We start from the raw sequence: 18396 nt of genomic DNA on the forward strand, positions 1-18396 counted from the left end.
GTCCGTTCGTGACTCCGTTGCTGCTGTCAGTGTCCAAACTTTGAGGGAAGTTGCGGGGCTTTGACCCGTACTTCCAGGACTTCAAGGAGACACTCATAATTGAAATTTATGTTCAAGAACATAGATGTTGACCATTGCCACCATGGCATCATCCTTTGGTAAAGTCTAATTTACCCCGGGGTATTAGGGTATATTTTGGGTGCGGGTGTAACATTCCCCCAACTTTATTAAAAATTTCATCTCCAAAATTTGACGGGTCTATGGCCTCAATGGGTGAGGACTGTTAAATAACAACACCTCTAATCACCCACTACATGAACTAAGTCAAGGGTTCAATCAAGGTGGGGCAGTGCCTATATGGCACGACAAGTTCCCTCCACCAATGTTGCTCAGTTCTCATCTTATGATCGTTGGCACCAACGTCTAGGTCATCCTCATGATCGTTCACTGCATTTTATGGTTCCTGATGTCAAGATCCCATTGTCTGCGCATTTGTGTACTGCTTGTCAAATAGGAAAATCCAGCCGTTTGACGCTTTGTGAATCAAACCATCGTAGTAGTTCTGCTTTATCTTTAATTTTTAGTGATATTTGGGGACCTTCTCCCACTATTTCTTCTAATGGACATCGATATTTTATAATTTTTGTGGACGATTTTACTCGGTATATTTGATTTTATCCTCTTTAGGCCAAATTTGATGCCTTCACACTGTGTTTAAGGAATTTCAAGCTTTAGTTGAACATCAATTTTCCACTAAAATTAAAAATGTTCAAACTGATTGGGGGGGGGAGAGTTTCGCTCTCTTCTTTCTTACTTTGCAAACCTTGGTATTCACCATCGGATCTCCTGCCCTCACACCCTGAACAACAGGACACCGTTGAAAGGCGTAATCGCCATATTGTTGAGACTGGGCTAGCTCTTATGCACCATGCCTCAGTCCCTTAACTTTATTGGGATTATGCCTTTGAAATGGCGGTCTACTTAATAAACAGAATGCCCACTCCCACTCTTGGGAATCTTTCCCCCTATCAGCTTCTCTCCTCCCATCCACCCGATTACAGTTTTCTTAAGGTTTTCGGGTGTCTCTATTTTCCTTTTCTTCGTCCTTATAATAATCACAAAATGGATCCACATTCCGCTCCTTGCATTTTTCTTGGGTATAGTTCCCATCACCATGGCTACCATTGCGTGCACCTTGCATCACATCGCATTTATATTGCACGTCATGTACGGTTTGATGAGCTTAAATTTCCCTTTAGTGAATCCCAATCAAACCTCCCTCCCATATCCCCCACACCCACATGGGCTTCCTTACCCCTCACTGTCTTACCCGATCCACCGGTCCCTACTATCCATCCCCCCACCCCTAACCCCCAATAGACACCCATACCTCACACCCCCATCCCTGAAGCTGATCCCATGTCCACCTCACCTAGTCCGACACCCTCCCCATCCCCTACCCCTTCATCAGATTTGGCCTTAAGAGGATAAAACCAAATATACCAAGTAAAATCGTTCACAAAAATTATAAAGTATCGATGTCCATTAGAAGAAATAGTGGGAGAAGGCCCCCAAATATCACTAAAAATTAAAGATAAAGCAGAACTACTACGATGGTTTGATTCACGAAGCGTCAAATGGTTTTATTTGCCTATTTGACAAGCAGGACACAAATACGCAGACTATGGGATCTTGACATCAGGAACCATAAAATGCAGTGAATGATCATGAGGATGACCCAGAGGTTGGTGCCAGCGATCATAAGATGAGAACTGAGCAACATTGGTGGAGGGAGGATGTGAAGATGGCAGGTGGTAGAGACCGTCTTTGCTAGGCCCCGTAGGCAGTATGCGATTGGACGTCGGATCCTTCACATGAAAGTGAGTAGCATGAAATTCAAAGAAAACGTTATTTTCAAAAGCAAACTTATTAACAGAAAGTAAAGAATTAGAAAGCGATGGTACATGTAAAACATTAGAAAGAGATAAAGAACTAGAAGAGGAGGGGATAGAAGTGTGTCCAACATGAGAGATGGGAATAGATCTACCATCACCAACCAATAAACTGTGCTTACCATTGTAGGGAGCATATGATGAGAGAGACTGCAAGTCAGGTGTAACATGATGAGTTGCCCCAGTGTCAGGAATCCAAGAGGCTATGCTAGAGTTGGTAGCGGGTGGGGGTAATGGCCATGGTGGGGTAGATGGGATGGTTGGGCTGGTGGCTGATGTGCGTAAGGCCATGGGGTGGGCAACAATGGGGTAGTGTTTGCTCATGGCAATATAGGCAGATGGAGAGGGTGTTTGCTCAGGCTGTTGGCCAATGACCATATTCTTGTAATAACATATGGCAGCCTGATGATTTGTACGATCACAAATAGTACAGGGACTATGTGCAAAGACATTAGATCGGCCAAAGCCACTTGGGCCATGACCCCTGCCCCAGCCACGACCACCAGGAGTGCCACGACCTTGGGGCTGGTTAGGGGGATTGCTTTTGTATTGTGAGACATTGGCAGTAGCATTGGCAGCAAGATCAACAACGACTTGGCGCGATTGGAGCAGGTACACATGGCTAACAAGAAGGCCATGCAAATCGGTATAACTGATTGGGTCTTTGCGATCCATCATTGTTGGAACAAGAGGCTGAAACTCGGCACGTAGAGCACGAAAGATGTGTAAATTAAGGTCCTCCGTGGGGAGGGGTTTGCCGGCAGCCCCAATTCATCAGAAAGAGCTTTGGCCCGGCTTAGAAATTGAGTGACTGTTTCTTCAGGTTTTTGAACTAGCTGTTGAAGGGCAGCATTAATTGCCAAAATGCGTGGGGTGGAGGCATTGCTATAGGCAGCATGAAGGACGTCCCAAAGCTCCTTACTTGTCTCACGTCTGACTGCAAGGGACATGGCTTCATCAGAGAGAGAGAGGAAATGAGTATGCTCATGATTAGGGAGTCTTTTTCTTCCCATTGTTCAACCTGCGATGCATCCTTGGGGCAAGAATTGGAACCAGGGTCATAGCCATAGAATCATTGGCCTTTTAGATAAGGAACAATTTGTGTCTTCCAATAAACAAAATTTTTAGAAAAAAGTTTAATAGAAAGTATTTGAGATAGGCTAGGTGTAGGTGGAATAGTGGAAGAAGTAGAGGAAGAGGTGGGGGTAGAGGGAGGGGAGCCCATTTCGTCCAAGGTAGAGAGGACGTTGGGGGTTAGGATATGGAGAAGAAAAAAAAAAAGAAGGGAGATGGGTTCTCTTGCTCGGTAGATCTAGAGGCTTATGATACCATAATAAGTTATGATTTTATGTGATGATTCATTACATTTGAATGGCAATAATGAGTGTATATATAGGTGAAGGAATCCACATGTTGGAAACTCAAACACCTGTAATACATATATCAGAAATAAAGGATTACAATATTGTGTCATACCATACATGGAAGATTGAGAGAGATAACATAGAGGATTGCATGGGATTGCATGAGATTGTGAACTTGATACCCAAGCAACGACAGGTATGGAAAGAAATCGGGTACGGTTGATATGGTCTGATAGGATAAAACTACCCTTGAACCCATATTACAACACAATTATGAAGACGCTTATAGTGTTGAAAATGCAGCCACCAAAATTCTATAAGATATGCTTTAACATGGGGGGAAGAAAGCTCTAATCAATGTGCGGCACACCCCACTATACTACACGGACCTGCAGAAAGAAGAGAGCATCCTAAGGAACCAATTAGTATGTAAACCGAAGCTAGACAGATATATGAACTTAAAATTGGCACCCAATTGATAACAATTACGGTGGTTGGACATATACCTCAAATTCTGGATCCATTTAATTTCCAACCGAAATCCATAAAACAGCTAGGATGGAAGACCATATTTCTTTATCTTTTGGATTGATGCCAAGAAGGTGTCAGAATTAGACAAGTTGGCAAGACCCTAGGAATTACCCAAGCTAAGATGATGAATCCAAGCACCCTATACCAGAACTCATGCAAGGGGAGGTGGATCAACAAACTCCTGCTGTTTCAACATCATCAAACTATGTAAAGCAAGAAATTGAAATACTGCACTCCTTGGGAATCAAGTGATCAGTTTTGGTAACCAGAGATGATGAGCAGATACAGAAATACACGTGTGCCAAACCCATTTAACACATATCTACAGCTAGAGGTGAATCCAGAAGTTTGAGACTCGTCAACCAGATTCTGCTCTTATGATTCTAACATTTGTTTTAAACCTTAATGGTGAATCCAATTGAATATAACATTATAGCTTAATCCCGAAACCCAGCACCAAGGAGAAATCACATAAAATCAATCCCAGAATACAAGAATTACTTGCCTCTGAATGCACCAAACCTAACCTGTCCTCAAGAACGATAAGGCAAAGCATCAAACGAGGAGAAAACTGAACTTTAAGCAGTCACAAGCACTCCTCGCGAGGCAATCTGCCACAAAATTGGCCTCAAGGAGCACCATGTCACACTTTAAAGGACACTAACATCTGTAGTCTATAATCCTCTTCAACCACCTTCCAGCAGTCCAAGGAGAAGTAGAAATACCAAGCACAAGATCCACCAAAATATTATCCATAACAGAAGAAATTGAATCCATCAATGCTCTTTACTGTGACAAAAAACTAGTAGACTCAATATAAAAAATGTCAGATTGTAATCCCAATATCAATATATATTGAAAAACACGCTAACCATGATAAATTAATTAAATCATCAAGATGATAACCGACAAGCCAAACGGAACTGGAGTTTCTCCCCTACACAACCCGAATTGTAAGAGTGATGAGATCATTGTAATTGCAATGTTGCTGCTAGGGTAAAGAACAGCCACATATATAACCTTACCATCAAGGATGGTATCTACCGTAATCTTTCAATACACACACACACAATATACTTAGTGCACAAGTTAGGACACTTTCTTTGTATAGAGATTTCCTTATTGAACCTAAGACAAAATAGTAGGGTGTGTGCTAATACTGGTGAGCAACCGGACACATTAGGAAACTTCTAACAAAACAGAGCAGAGAGGCTACAGCTGAATAACACTGGAACGCTAATTGCTCTAACAAAAAGCCTCAAAACTTGGAAGCCAGAATGCACTTATTAAACACGCATACAACAAACAACAAGGGAGATTTCATGAACCAACCAGGAAGACATATTATTGAAGAGGACTATCAAAGTAAGTAATGAAGATATCTAATTTGATGAATCAAACAGAAATAATGGCAAATGGATTATAAGAGAATCAAACATGATACCTGAATGGTATGATTTCTGAGTAAGGGGTGATCAAATGCTGGTTGCTTCTTGATATCCACACAATCATAAATATCTCCATATTTAGTCTGCACAGAACATGCATGCAAATTTCTTGTTTTCAGGTAGCGAAGGAAAGTGTTTTGATCAGGTCACACTATAAGCTTCACTGACTCTGGAGTCTGGAACATTGTGTTTATTTGAAAATGGAATCCACCACCACATGGTCCAAGCACCATTGGTAAACCATCCCAGTTCAGGCCACGGATCATTACAGTTGTGAGCTGTCACTGGCCAAGCTAGCTCAGCATTTGCTTCAATTCTGGCTTTGAAATGTTTACGACCGGACCAAACCGCGGTGCTGTATACAAGAAAAGAAAACAGAACCGTCTTATTTTTTGTTTGTATTTCTTCTAAGACCGAACCAAACTGAGATGTTGAATTGGAAAAATAAAAAACAGAACCAAAATTGAAAAAGAAAAAAAAAAAAAGGGATTCAAAATGGCATTGAATCCACCCTATATGAGAAATTCTAGGGTTGAGTCAGATGCTTGAGTCAAAAGATATGGTTAGATCTGTTCAACAATAGAATTCAAGATCAATTCTACAAAGTATAGGGATCACAAGTATCTGGCTCAACCCTAGAATTACTCAGAGTCCAAAACCAAATTGAGGATAGCCCTAACATCAATTCCAAACTCGGCTTTATAGAACCAGATAGCCATCACAAGGTTTAAAACCCATAATTGGCTTCCATTGATTCTGATTGGATTCAGGTCGGAATCGGCATGAATTGGCTTGAGCCCTGGAAATTGGGACCGTGAAGAGGAAGTAAGGATTTCCCAAAATACATGATTTTTTAATTTTTTGTAGTCCAAACACTAAGATTTTCTACAAAAGGAAAGTTTCTTGATTTTCTGATATGTCAATCACTAAAGACAAGGAAAATATCAAAAAATGAGGATCGAAGAGTATTCATGAGCAATTCAAAAGAGGGTTGCAAGAATCGAACGTAATAGGGATCAAGAATGGTCGATTCTGATTTGAATCAATTATTCGATTTCGAGTTTTGAAACCATGAACCATCATGATCTCCAACTTTTAGATCTCTTAGTGTTGCGTGTGAAAACCTTCGGTACTTGGTTCGTCCGTGGATGAAGCTGCAAAAACCAAGCAATGAGCACAAGAGGGCCGGTGTGGCTCTGGCCTAGGACTCTCCGATGCTCAAGTCAGGTCTCCAGCGCGACAGCGTAACTGCGTAGTAAAAAGCAAGATGATGAATGGTACTCCATACCTGGGTATTTATAGAGTGAGGAGGAGACGAGACGGTTGGCAGAGTCCTAGTATGGTAGGAGTCCTTCTTTCGGAAGGTTCTCTCGCGTAGAGCGGAGTGGAGAGTTATTTTCGGGGTCGGACTCTTATTAAGATAAGAGTCCATGTAGAGTGCGATTCCGTGATGCACGGGGATCGTGGCTCGATCCCTATCCCATGATTCTCAGGATGTGTTGACGTGGCCCAGAGTTCCTCGGTGGGGTGCTATGGGAGCCTCAATGGAAGAGGGCTCGGCCTCGGAGGTCGGCTCCGGGGGTCGGCAGAGGAGGTCGGCAAGGGAGCTCGGCCTGGGAGGTTGGTCTCGGCCATGAGTTCGGCTAGGAGTCTATGGCTGACCTGTAGGGGCTCGGCCTCGACCACCGGCTAGCTCGCTCGAGTCTGGCCTCGTCGGGTGACTTATCGGAGATGGGGTCAGCCCAATCTCCTGCTCGGCCCAAATCGGTTCCTAGCCAGCGGTCGGGTCGGCCACGTGGCCGCCTCTGACAGGCGGGGTGTTTTATGCCTCATCACAGGCCCCCCCACTCATCAGGGGTCGGCTCGGCACTGATGAGTGAAGTTTCCTAGTCGTTTATCTGGGAGATTCTTGCGGTTGAGCCGAGCCTATTTATTGCTGCGGATTTGACGTTGCACGACCTGACGGTTGGGTGTCAGTGCCACATCAGCAGAGTCATTATGGCAGGCTCGGGAATTCGAAATGTCCTTTGATCTGGGCCGTTGGATCATGCTGAGCTCTGGTCGGCCGTTGGATCAGTAAAACCCAAGGATTATAAATAGGCGACTCCTAACTATTCATTCCTCACTGCTTTAAGTTATTGACTTCTCGGCAAGCTTGGATCCTTCAGCTCGGTAGATCTCGGCATTTATTTGCTCGCGATCGACTCCGCCGTTGCTTCGTTCGTGATCGACTTGGTCGTTGCTTCGTTCGCGCTCAGCTCTTCTTTACCAGTAAGTCTTCTCCGCCCAGTATGTCAGTTGGTAGTAGTCCCATGGGCGAGCTGTTCGCCAGGGCGGCGGAGGGCGCGAGTCCGAGCCGAGAGCTCCCCGCTCGTTCTCCCACCATAGACCGGTTGGGCTCGACCTCGGATGAGCCCGATGTGGTGGAGCTTCGTCAGACAGAGGTGGCCGAGCTTCCGTTATGCCTGGAGTTTGACCACGCGGCCCAATCCATCACCGCAGACCGAGCCGAGAACTCTGGGTCGTCCTCATCCGATGAGGACTCAAGTGAGGGAGATTCGTCCGAGGTGGGGGTTGGCTCGGTCAGCTCGTCTGCTGGCGCCCCTGAGCCCGAGGAAGGCAGTGTCGGCACTGTTCTGAGCACGATCATGGAGGCCGACCTCGACTATCTGAGGACGACCTATGCCATCCCCGAGGACATTCAGCTCCGAGTTCCTAACCCCGGGGAGATGGCCTGCTTCATCAGGCCCGGCGAGGTGGCTCTGTACGAGACGCCCTTCAAGTATGCGTTCAGGCTCCCCGTTCTCAGCCTGGTGGACCAGATCTTGGACCACTTCCATCTGTCTCCTGGTCAGCTGGTGTCGAACTCTTGGCTGGCCGTGTACGGCTTCTACGCCTTGTTCTGCGAGATGGGCTGAGGTGCGAGCGTGGCACTTTTTTCTCGGCTCTTCTTCTTGAAGAAGTCTCCCGAGAAGGGGTGGTACTACTTCTGCCGCCGATCAGGAAAGAGTGCGGCTCTTGGTAGCCACAAATTTCTGGTCGGCACGCCGACCTTCAATAAGTATTGGAAGCCTCATTTTTTCTTCGCTTCCATTCCCAACAGCCCTCTCCTAACCGAGTGGAAGGAGATGAACCTGAACTACATCAATAGGGTACTACCCCTGACCGAGAACGAGATGACCTCACTCGACCTGATCCTCCAGCGTCCGCCCTTCGATGTCCTCCAGCTTCAGGACGAGGGGTTTCTTCAGAGGTGGCATATGACCCCTGGTAGGAGCCCGAGCCGAGCCCGTCTCCGTTGTCCGAGCTGACCCTATTACTTGGTTTTCTTTTCCTTTTTTGACTTATTTTTGATTTTCTCGGTTTCTTTGCAGTGGTCGGCCACATTCCCCCTATGGATACAGCTCGGCTAAGGGCCGAGACCATTGCGGATTGAAAGAAGAAAAATGCAGAGAAGAAGCCCCGGGGCGAGTCCTCCAAGGCCCCCAAGGGCAAGGCCGTGATGCCGGGGCCATCGGATGCTGTGGTCGGCCTTGAGGCCGAGAAGAACACGGGCCCAGCCGGGTCTCCGAGGAAGGGGAAAGGCTGAAAAGGCGAGAGGAGCCCGTCGAGAGACATTAAACGTCAGAAGCTCTCGGTCAATCTGACGAGTGGTGGCCTTCTGCCCGTGGCTTCTCCCACCGACATCTCCCGATACATCTTGGGGAGGGCCTCGGTCAACAACGTTCCTGTGAGGCCGACCTGGCGTCTCTTCCTGGGGGACTCAGCTTTGACGTCGGCCGCTCACGCCAAAGAATGGCTGGATGCAGGTCAGCTTCCAGCCGACAAGGAGAAGCTCGAGGCGCTGTCTGACCCCGAGCTCCTCTCCACTCTATTTCAAGATTTCAATATGGTAAGTTTCCTTGTCGGCTTTTGTAATTAGATATGATCTGTGTAGTTTGTCTTGATTTTTGTTCTCATGCTTTTTTGTAGGGCTTCGCCAAGGCAGTGGAGACCATGCTCCGCTTCGAGCGGCTCCTGACCGAGAACTATTCCTTGGACGTCCAGTGCAAGAAGGCTTATCAGGATGCCCAGGATGCCGTTCAGAGGCATCGGGAGACCCAAGAGAAGCTCACTGCTGCTGAAGCCAAAGTGGAGAGCTCTTAGGCCGAGGTGGTCAGGCAGAGAGAGAAGGTCCGGGCTCTGCAGGCTCAGCTTGCCTAGGTGAAGGAGAAGGCCAAGGAAGATCTGGCCACGGCTCGGAGCGAGGCAGTCAGCGACTATCTTCAATCGGAGGAGTACGCCGATGTCTGCCATGAGATCAGGAAACCTCCCTACGCCGAAGGTTTTGAGGTAGGCCGAGCTGAGCTTTTGGCCGAGATCAAAGCGGCATACCCTGATCTCAATCTCTCCCATTTTGATGATGATGCGACTACCTTCATCGGGGAGATGGGAGATGAGGAGGGAGCCGAGGTCACCCAGGCTCTGCCCCTTGAGGCACCTCCTCCGGTCGACGTCTTCCCTCTAGGAGCTGGACCACAAGACCCTGCTGCCGAGCCTATTGCTGTGGACACTTCCGAGGTCGCCTCTAAGTCCAACGCCAAGCACACCGAGATGTAATTTTTTTTTTTTTTTTTTTTTGGGGGCCGGACTGCCCATTTTGTAACCGTGCCGATCAGTCAGCTTATAATGAATGAAACAACTTATTTTTGCCAGAATTTGTCTAAGTATTTTAACTCGGCGCTCTTAGCCTTCTTTTCTTTGTATATTCTATTCTATTTGTGACCAAACTGCCAAGTCGTTTCGCTAGCCGAGCTTAGGAACTCGTCTCTTTTTTTTTTTTTTTAACCCATGCCACATGTGGTCGGCGGCTCGGCCACGCCATGCCCGAGGTCAATGGGATCCTCGCCTTGGTTGGTTAATTCGCCGTTCCCTTCGGTCCGATTGGAGAGGTTATCATATAAGCTGACGCGTGGCCGAGTATCCTTCCTGGCCGAGCCTAATGCCTTAGCTTAGTTTTGTACTTTGTTAGGCTCGGCCAAATAGGGATGTCCGCTCTTGAGAGGTCGGCCAGGTCTATGAGGACCGGTCTTTCGACTTGGCTGCCGACCTAGGAGGGTCGGTCTTTGAGGTCGGCCGGGTCTATGAGGACCGGTCTTACGACTTTGCTGGCGACCTATGAGGGTCGGTCTTGAGAGGTCGGCCAGGTCTATGAGGACCGGTCTAATGACTTGGCTGCCGACCTATGAGGGTCGGTCTTAAGAGGTCGGCCAGGTCTATGAGGACCGGTCTTACGACTTGGCTGCCGACCTATGAGGGTCGGTCTTTGATGTCGGCCAGGTCTATGAGGACCGGTCTTACGACTTTGTTGCCGACCTATGAGGGTCGGTCTTGAGAGGTCGGCCAGGTCTATGAGGACCGGTCTTACGACTTTGTTGCCGACCTATGAGGGTCGGTCTTTGATGTCGGCCAGGTCTATGAGGACCGGTCTTACGACTTTGACTTAGGAGCTTGCAAATATGTTAAGTGGTGGAGAAAGACTTTATTGAATCAAATGTCAGAACTGAAGCCGAATACAAGCATGCTCAATTATTGAAAAAACTTTCTTCAAATTTTCCGAGTTCCATGGTCTCGGTACCTTCTTGCCCCCCGGAGTCTGCAAGCGATACGTGCCAGGGCAAATTTGCTTGGAGACTATGTACGGGCCTTCCCATTTTGGTGCTAATTTTCCTTGTTGCCTCGGCTGGGATGCGCTGAGTTTTCTGAGAACAAGGTCCCCTTGACGGAAGTGTCGCTCTTTTACTCTTGAGTCATAGTACTTTGCCGTCTTCTGTTGGTACGCCGCGTTCTGGAGTAGGGCTTTTTCTCGGACTTCATCGAGGAAGTCAAGGTTGGCTCTCAGCCCATCTTCATAGGTCTTCTCATCGAAGCTGAGCACTCGGTACGATGAAGCCATAACTTCAACCGGGGCGAGGGCTTCTGTCCCATAAGCGAGGCGAAAAGGACTCTCCCCGGTTGGAGTTCTTACAGTCGTTTGATATGCCCATAGGACACTTGGGAATTCTTCCACCCATCTCCCTTTGGCCTCATCTAACCTTCTCTTAATGCCGGCGAGTAATGTTCGGTTGGACACTTCTACTTGGCCATTTGCTTGTGGATGAGCTACCGAGATGGGTCGGAAGTCAATGTAGAAGTGCTCGCAGAACTCTCGGAAGGCCGGGTTGTTGAATTGCGTGCCATTATCAGTGATGAGAACTTTCGGTAGCCCGAACCGGTAGATGACCTTATCCCGGAAGAATTTCTCCATGTTCTTCTCAGTGTGGCAAGGGGCTCAGCCTCGACCCACTTGGTGAAGTAATTGATCGCTACTACCACGTACTTTCTGTTTCCCGATGCCGGGGTGAAATCTCCGAGAATGTCCATTCCCCACATAGCAAATGGGATTGGGCTCAGCATTGAGGTTAGCTTTGTTGCTGGTCCGCTTGGGATTGGTGCGAACAGTTGGCACTTCTCGCACATCTTCACGTACCTCATGGCCTCTTCTTGCATTCTTGGCCAATAGAATCCCTGTCGAAGTATCTTGTATGCAAGAGCTCGGCCACCCATGTGACTCCCGCATATTCCCTCATGCACCTCGGCCAATGCATACTCGGCCCCCTTTGGTCCCAGGCATCGAAGAAGGGGGGCCGAGATTGCTCTTTTATAGAGCACTCCGTCGATCATCGAGTACTTGGAAGCTCGGATCTTGACCTTCCTTGCTTCATCTCGGTTCCCCGGGAGCAGGTTATTCTCCAAGTAGTTGACAATGGGGTCCAACCAGGTCGGCCCATCCTCTTCAATGTGCTTTACGCTTTCTTCTTGTAAGGAGGGCTTCTCCAATATTTCTATGTATACTGACCGGCTCAGATATTGGAGGTCGGTCTCGGCCAGCCTGGACAAGGAGTCAGCTGCGGCATTCTCCTTTCTTGGTATTCGAGTCATCTCGAAGTGCTCGAGTTCGGAAATCAGATCTCGGGCTCGGCTCAGGTAAGCTATCATCCTTTCGTCTTTCGCCTCATAGTCTCCGTTGACCTGGTTGACCACGAGTTGGGAGTCTCCTCTTGCCTTTAACCGCTTTATGCCCATTGCCTTGCTGACTCGAAGTCCAGCTAGGAGGGCTTCATACTCAGCCTCGTTGTTCGAGGCGGGAAACTTGAACCTCAGGGTATATTGGATCAGAAACCCTTCGGGGCTTACAAGTATTAGGCCGGCCCTGCTTCCTCCGGAGTTGCTTGAGCCGTCGACATTCATGGTCCAAGTCGGGTCGGCCGTAGCCCCGACCCCTTCTACTGTCTCTTCTTCTCCGACCTCAAGGTCGGGCCCTGTGCATTCGACGATGAAGTCAACAAGGGCCTGTCCTTTTATCGCCGTCCTCGGATGATAGCTTATATCGTATTCACTTAGCTCAACCGCCCAGGTAATCAGCCGTCCCGACACGTCGGGTTTGTGTAATATCTTCTTGAGTGGCTGGTCGGTTAGTACCGCGATCGGATGAGCTTGGAAATACGGCCTTAGCTTCCTTGCCGCCGTAAAAAGAGCGAATGCTACTTTCTCGAACCCGGAGTACCTTGTCTCGGCATCGACAAGAATGTGGCTGATGTAGTATATCGGCCTTTGAGTTCGACTCTCTTCCCTGATCAACACCGCACTGACCGCTACAGGGGTAGCGGCTAGGTAGACTTGAAGCTCCTCTTTTGGTTCGGGTCGGCTGAGAAGAGGCGGGTTCTCCAAGTATTTCTTTAGCTTTTCAAAAGCTTCCTGACATTCGTCCGACCAAATGAAGTCCTTTGGGTTTCGGATATTCTTCAAGGCTTTAAAGAATGGTAGGCACTTGTCGCCCGATCTCGACATGAATCGTGTCAGCGCCGCCACACGTCCATTTAGCCTCTGTATTTCTCGGATCGTCCTTGGAGGGCTCATCTCTTGGATGGCTCTGATTTTTGCCGGATTGGCTTCGATGCCTCTGACAGAGATCATGAAGCCGAGGAACTTTCCCGAGGTCACGCCGAATGCATACTTGGCGGGATTTAGCTTCATTTGATTCTTCCTTAATACGCCAAAGGCTTCTTCCAGGTCGGCTAAGTGATGTTCGGCCTTCAAACTTTTCACCAACATGTCGTCTACGTAGACTTCCATGTTCCTTTCGATCTGCCCGCGGAATATATAGTTTACGAGGCGCTGGTATGTTGCTCTGGCATTCTTCAATCCGAACGGCATGACCTTGTAGCAGAAATTTTCTTGGTCAGTTCGGAATGCCGTGTATGACTCGTCCTCCTCATGCATCATGATTTGGTTGTAGCCGGAGTACGCGTCCATGAAACTCAGCATCTCGTGATCTGCCATGGCGTCGATCAAGAGGTCGATCCGAGGTAGTGGGTACTCATCTTTTGGACAAGCCTTGTTCAAATCGGTGTAATCGACACACATTCTCCATTTCCCGTTCGGTTTAGGGACCATGACGACGTTAGCCAACCAGGTCGGGAATTTTTCTTCTCGGATGAATCCTGATCGGCGAAGCTTCTCCACCTCTTCTTTGATTGCAGTTTGTCAATCAAGTGCGTAGTTCCTTCTCTTCTGCCGGATTGGTTTTTGACCCGGATCTACATGTAGTCGGTGCTCAGCTATATGCCTGGGTATGCCCGATATGTCAGCGGCCGACCAGGCGAAGACATCGGCGTTCGCTTTTAAGAAAACTCCGAGTCGATTCCTTTGATCTTCATTTAGTAGTGATCCGAGCTGGACCACCTTGGCTGGGTCATCTTCGCTGAGACGAAGTGGGGTCAGGTCTTCCACGGGTCGTCCTCTTCTCTCGATAAGCTCATCCCGCTGATCCTCGGGGAGATGCTTGACGCACATGGCCATTCCTCGAACATTACCCTTGTTTTGCTTGACGAAAGTAGCGTAGCACTCCCGTGCCTTCTTCTGGTCGCCTCGGACCTCGCCGACACTGTTCTCGTTGGGGAACTTCATCTTCAAGTGCGTCGGGGAGATGATGGCTTGGAGGGCGGTCAATGAAGGATGGCCGAGTATGGCGTTGAAAGCCACTACCGACCGTACCACCATGATTTGACTTGGATCGTCGTCTGGCATGGAGCTTGCCCAATTGTGACCAGCAGGTCGATCGAGCCTTTGATGGTCGCTACAGCTCCCGAGAACCCGTGAAGCGAGGTGCCTTCTGGCTTGAGCGCTTCATCGCCGAAGCCAAATTATCGGTACGCTTCTAGTGACATAAGGTCCACGGATGCGCCGGTATCGACCAATACACGGTGGACGGGTCTGTTCGCAATTTCTACCTACACCACTAAAGCATCATCATGAGGTAAACTTATACCTTCGAGGTCGGCTTCGATGAAGGAGATCGTCACCGCCAGCTTGAGTTTCTTGGCGGGCATCTCGGCCACTCCGACGAAGTGCGCGTTTGCCTTAGCCCTTCGAGTGGTCTCTTGCCCGGGCCCTCCGAGGATAGTGTATATGGGGGCTCCTTTGTCATTGCTCGGCCCGGATCCATCCTCCTTCTTCTCGGCTCGGACTTTGTCATCGTCTCGTTCAACTCGCCTATTTTCGGCCCTAGGCTCGGCTCTTCTTTGATCTCGGTCTTCAGGCCGCCGACCTCCACGATCTTCTCGGCCTCCTTTGATATATCGCTTCAAGTGGCCCGCTTTTATCAGCTCTTCGATTTCTCTTTTTAGCTAATAACAATCCTCGGTGTCATGACCGGTGTCTTTATGGAACTGGCAATATTTGTTGGGATTCCGAGATGACCCCGCTTGCATCGGTCAGGGTCGACGGATGTACCCCCCATCTTGTATTTGCATCAAGATCTCCTTGCGAGAGGCATTCAATGGAGTATAGTCGGGGCTCCGAGCTCGATCCGACCTGTCAGCTCGGCGATCTGTCCTTGGTCTTTTCTCTTCCCTGCGGTCATCTGTTGTCGGCCTTTTCTTGTCGGTACGGCCTTCGTTGCCCTTCCGGGCTTGGAGGACCTCGGCCATATTTGTGAACTCGTTGCACCTCTCCAAGAGCTCGGCCAGGTTTCTTGTCGGCTTCGGGGCCAAGTCCTTGATAAGGTCCATGTCGGCCAATCCGTTGCTCATGGCCGTATGGGTCGTGGCCTCATCCAAATCCTTGATGTCTAAGGATTCCTTGTTGAAGCGGGAGACGAATGCTCGGATAGACTCGTCAGACCTTTGCTTCACGCTGAGGAGGTTGACCGTTGTCTCCTTGTGTTTTATACTACTCTGGAAGCGCGTGACAAAGGCTTGGCAGAGTTGAGCGAAGCTTTTTATGGAGTTTGGCGGCAACCAGGAGAACCATGAGGTCGCCCCGCCCTTGAGGGATGCAGGGAAAGCTCGGCAAGAAACGATCTCGGTTCCCCCGTACATGGTCATCATCGCATTAAAGTAGTTGATGTGATCTATCGGATCGGTCGTCCCGTCGTATCGGTCAAACGGGGGAGGTTTGAACCTGTTTGGTAGCGGCGCGGTCATGATCTCGGGAGGATACGGGTGACGCCCGACCAAAGAGTAGGCGTCCGGGGTCGCCTATTTCTTCAACCCCTCCACTTGGTCCGCCAAGTCTCGTAGCCGCTTCTCCAGCTCGGTTTTAGGTGCTCGGCCAACTGGCTCCTCGGCCCGGGGTCGATAGGGTCGGTCGTCCCGTTGTAGTCAGCCATTCTGGTCAGCTCGGTCCTCACCATCCTTCCTTGTTCTTTTTTTTTCCTGGAAGTTGGACCCCCGCGGGCTCCCCTGTTGTTCTTCTCGGGGAGGTGAGCTTTGACGCCGGGGAGTATGACGAGATCCTTCTCCTTGCCTCAGGGCGCGCCTTTCAATCGGGTCTTTCCTTTGTTCTCGAACTCTCCTCGACTGTTCGTCCTCTCCGATCCGTCCAGAAAATACCGGTCTCCTCGCTACCAAGCCTGCCGGTTCGATTTCCTGCCCTGTTCGCGGGCTTTGGTGATGCTCTTGTTCAACCCGCCGAGCGCCTCTACTAGGGCGCAGAGGTGGAGTCTTCTGACGAGACGGGTGTGAGGACGCAGCTCGACTCGGCTCGGCTCTACGTCGGCCACCATTTTGCTGCAAGCTTCTTTCTGCGCGCACTGGAGCTAGAGGGGGCGCCTCCAGCGGCTAGCCCATCAGCCCGCCTCGGGCCATCTGGTTCATGAAGGTGCGCAACATCTCATTGGTGTGGAGCATCTGCAGCTGCAAATCCATAACCTGTCGATTATTTACCGGGGCTTCAGGATCCAAACTCTCTGACAAGGGTGGCGGTGCTGGTAGGCCCATCCCGTCCAAGCTTGGCTCGGCCTGTACCCGGCTAGCCGCGGCCGTGGTTAGCGCACCTCCCCCATTCCCACTCTCTGGCGGGGGATTGGTGCCCGTGATGGGCTGCGCACCACCTGCCCTAGGGGGTCTTCTATTTATCCCCTGCCGAGAGGCTTCGGGGGGCGGTGATCGCCTCGTCTACACAACAGGTTGCGGCTCCTCCGTGCGGGAAGTTGAGCCATGTTGCCCTGACCTCGTGTGCACCATTGTTGCTGCTCTTGAGGTTGGTAGAAATGACAACAACTTGCTGATGTCGTTCCCACAGACGACGCCAAATCTGTTGCGTGTGAAAACCTTCGGTACTTGGTTCGTCCGTGGATGAACCTGCAAAAACCAAGCAATGAGCACAAGTGTGGCTCCGGCCTAGGACTCTCCGATGCTCAAGTCAGGTCTCCAGCGCGACAGCGTAACTGCGTAGTAAAAAGCAAGATGATGAATGGTACTCCATACCTGGGTATTTATAGAGTGAGGAGGAGACGAGACGGTTGGCAGAGTCCTAGTATGGTAGGAGTCCTTCTTTCGAAAGGTTCTCTCGCGTAGAGCGGAGTGGAGAGTTATTTTCGGGGTCGGACTCTTATTAAGGTAAGAGTCCATGTAGAGTACGATTCCGTGATGCGCGGGGATCGTGGCTCGATCCCTATCCCATGATTCTCGGGATGTGTTGACGTGGCCCAGAGATCCTCGGTGGGGTACTATGGGAGCCTCAATGGAAGAGGGCTCGGCCTCGGAGGTCGGCTCCGGGGGTCGGCAGAGGAGGTCGGCAAGGGAGCTCGGCCCGGGAGGTTGGTCTCGGCCATGAGTTCGGCTAGGAGTCTATGGCTGACCTGTAGGGGCTCGGCCTCGACCACCGGCTAGCTCGCTCGAGTTTGGCCTCGTCGGGTGACTTATCGGAGATGGGGTCAGCCCAATCTCCTGCTCGGCCCAAATCGGTTCCCGGCCAGCGGTCAGGTCGGCCACATGGCCGCCTCTGACAGGCGGGGTGTTTTATGCCTCATCACTTAGCTATGTGATTCATTTAGCAAAAATGTGTACAACCCAGTTTGGAACTATGGAGGAAAAAAAAAAAAGAGATAATTTAAAGACAGGCCTTGCTTGGTGTAACTTTGTTTTTTTACACCGAGCCTGACGGATTTCCGTCGGCTCAGAACCTCTACGATAAGGGGTATTTTGGGTAATGAAAAAATTATCATCATTAATTTGTTTTGTCTTATATAGGAATGGGAATGGGTTTTGTCTCTTGTGTGCCCAATAGGATGTTAATGACTTATTGTCACCACCCTTGGTTACACCAAATTATCCATTTAAAGACAGGTTTAGAACAACATAAGTTGAAATCCTTTGCAAGGACATACCTTGATGGACTTCACTGCTGGCTTGTTAAGAAGCTTGAGTTGCATCTCCAAATCCAGGTCTTTATCTTCATGTTTTCTAGAAAGCCTTCCATCTCCTTCCACTCCATTCTTGCACAACACCAAATATATCATTAAGTGAACAAAAATAGTTTCCATCTTGGGATCCTTTAGGCCAACCATGATCCGCGAGAGCCTAAAGACTTAGTGCAGCAGTCCAAGCAAGAGGTAGCTGTATAAATGGTCTGGAAATGTGTACTAATTACTATGCATTAAATGACATTTACTCTCTCATCTCAAAAATAGAATGGAGTTAACCTGTTAGTTATCCTTACTACAAGGCACATTTACTCTTCCATCCCAAAAATAGAATGAAGTTCAGAATGTAAGTTGTCTTTACTTACACCAAGGCA

General features: G+C 49.1%; 1 long non-coding RNA gene across 1 annotated transcript; it reads right to left on the reverse strand.

Moving 5' to 3' along the window:
• Positions 1–5291: 5291 nt before the first annotated feature.
• On the reverse strand, positions 5292–18159 carry LOC122663842. The gene is made up of 2 exons (XR_006333232.1): positions 17983–18159; positions 5292–5378 (listed from the first exon to the last, which is right to left on the reverse strand). It is a non-coding gene; the product is annotated as an uncharacterized LOC122663842 (long non-coding RNA).
• Positions 18160–18396: the final 237 nt, after the last annotated feature.

This window comes from Telopea speciosissima, chromosome 6 (genome assembly GCF_018873765.1).
Source record: "Telopea speciosissima isolate NSW1024214 ecotype Mountain lineage chromosome 6, Tspe_v1, whole genome shotgun sequence".
Lineage (NCBI taxonomy): Eukaryota > Viridiplantae > Streptophyta > Magnoliopsida > Proteales > Proteaceae > Telopea > Telopea speciosissima.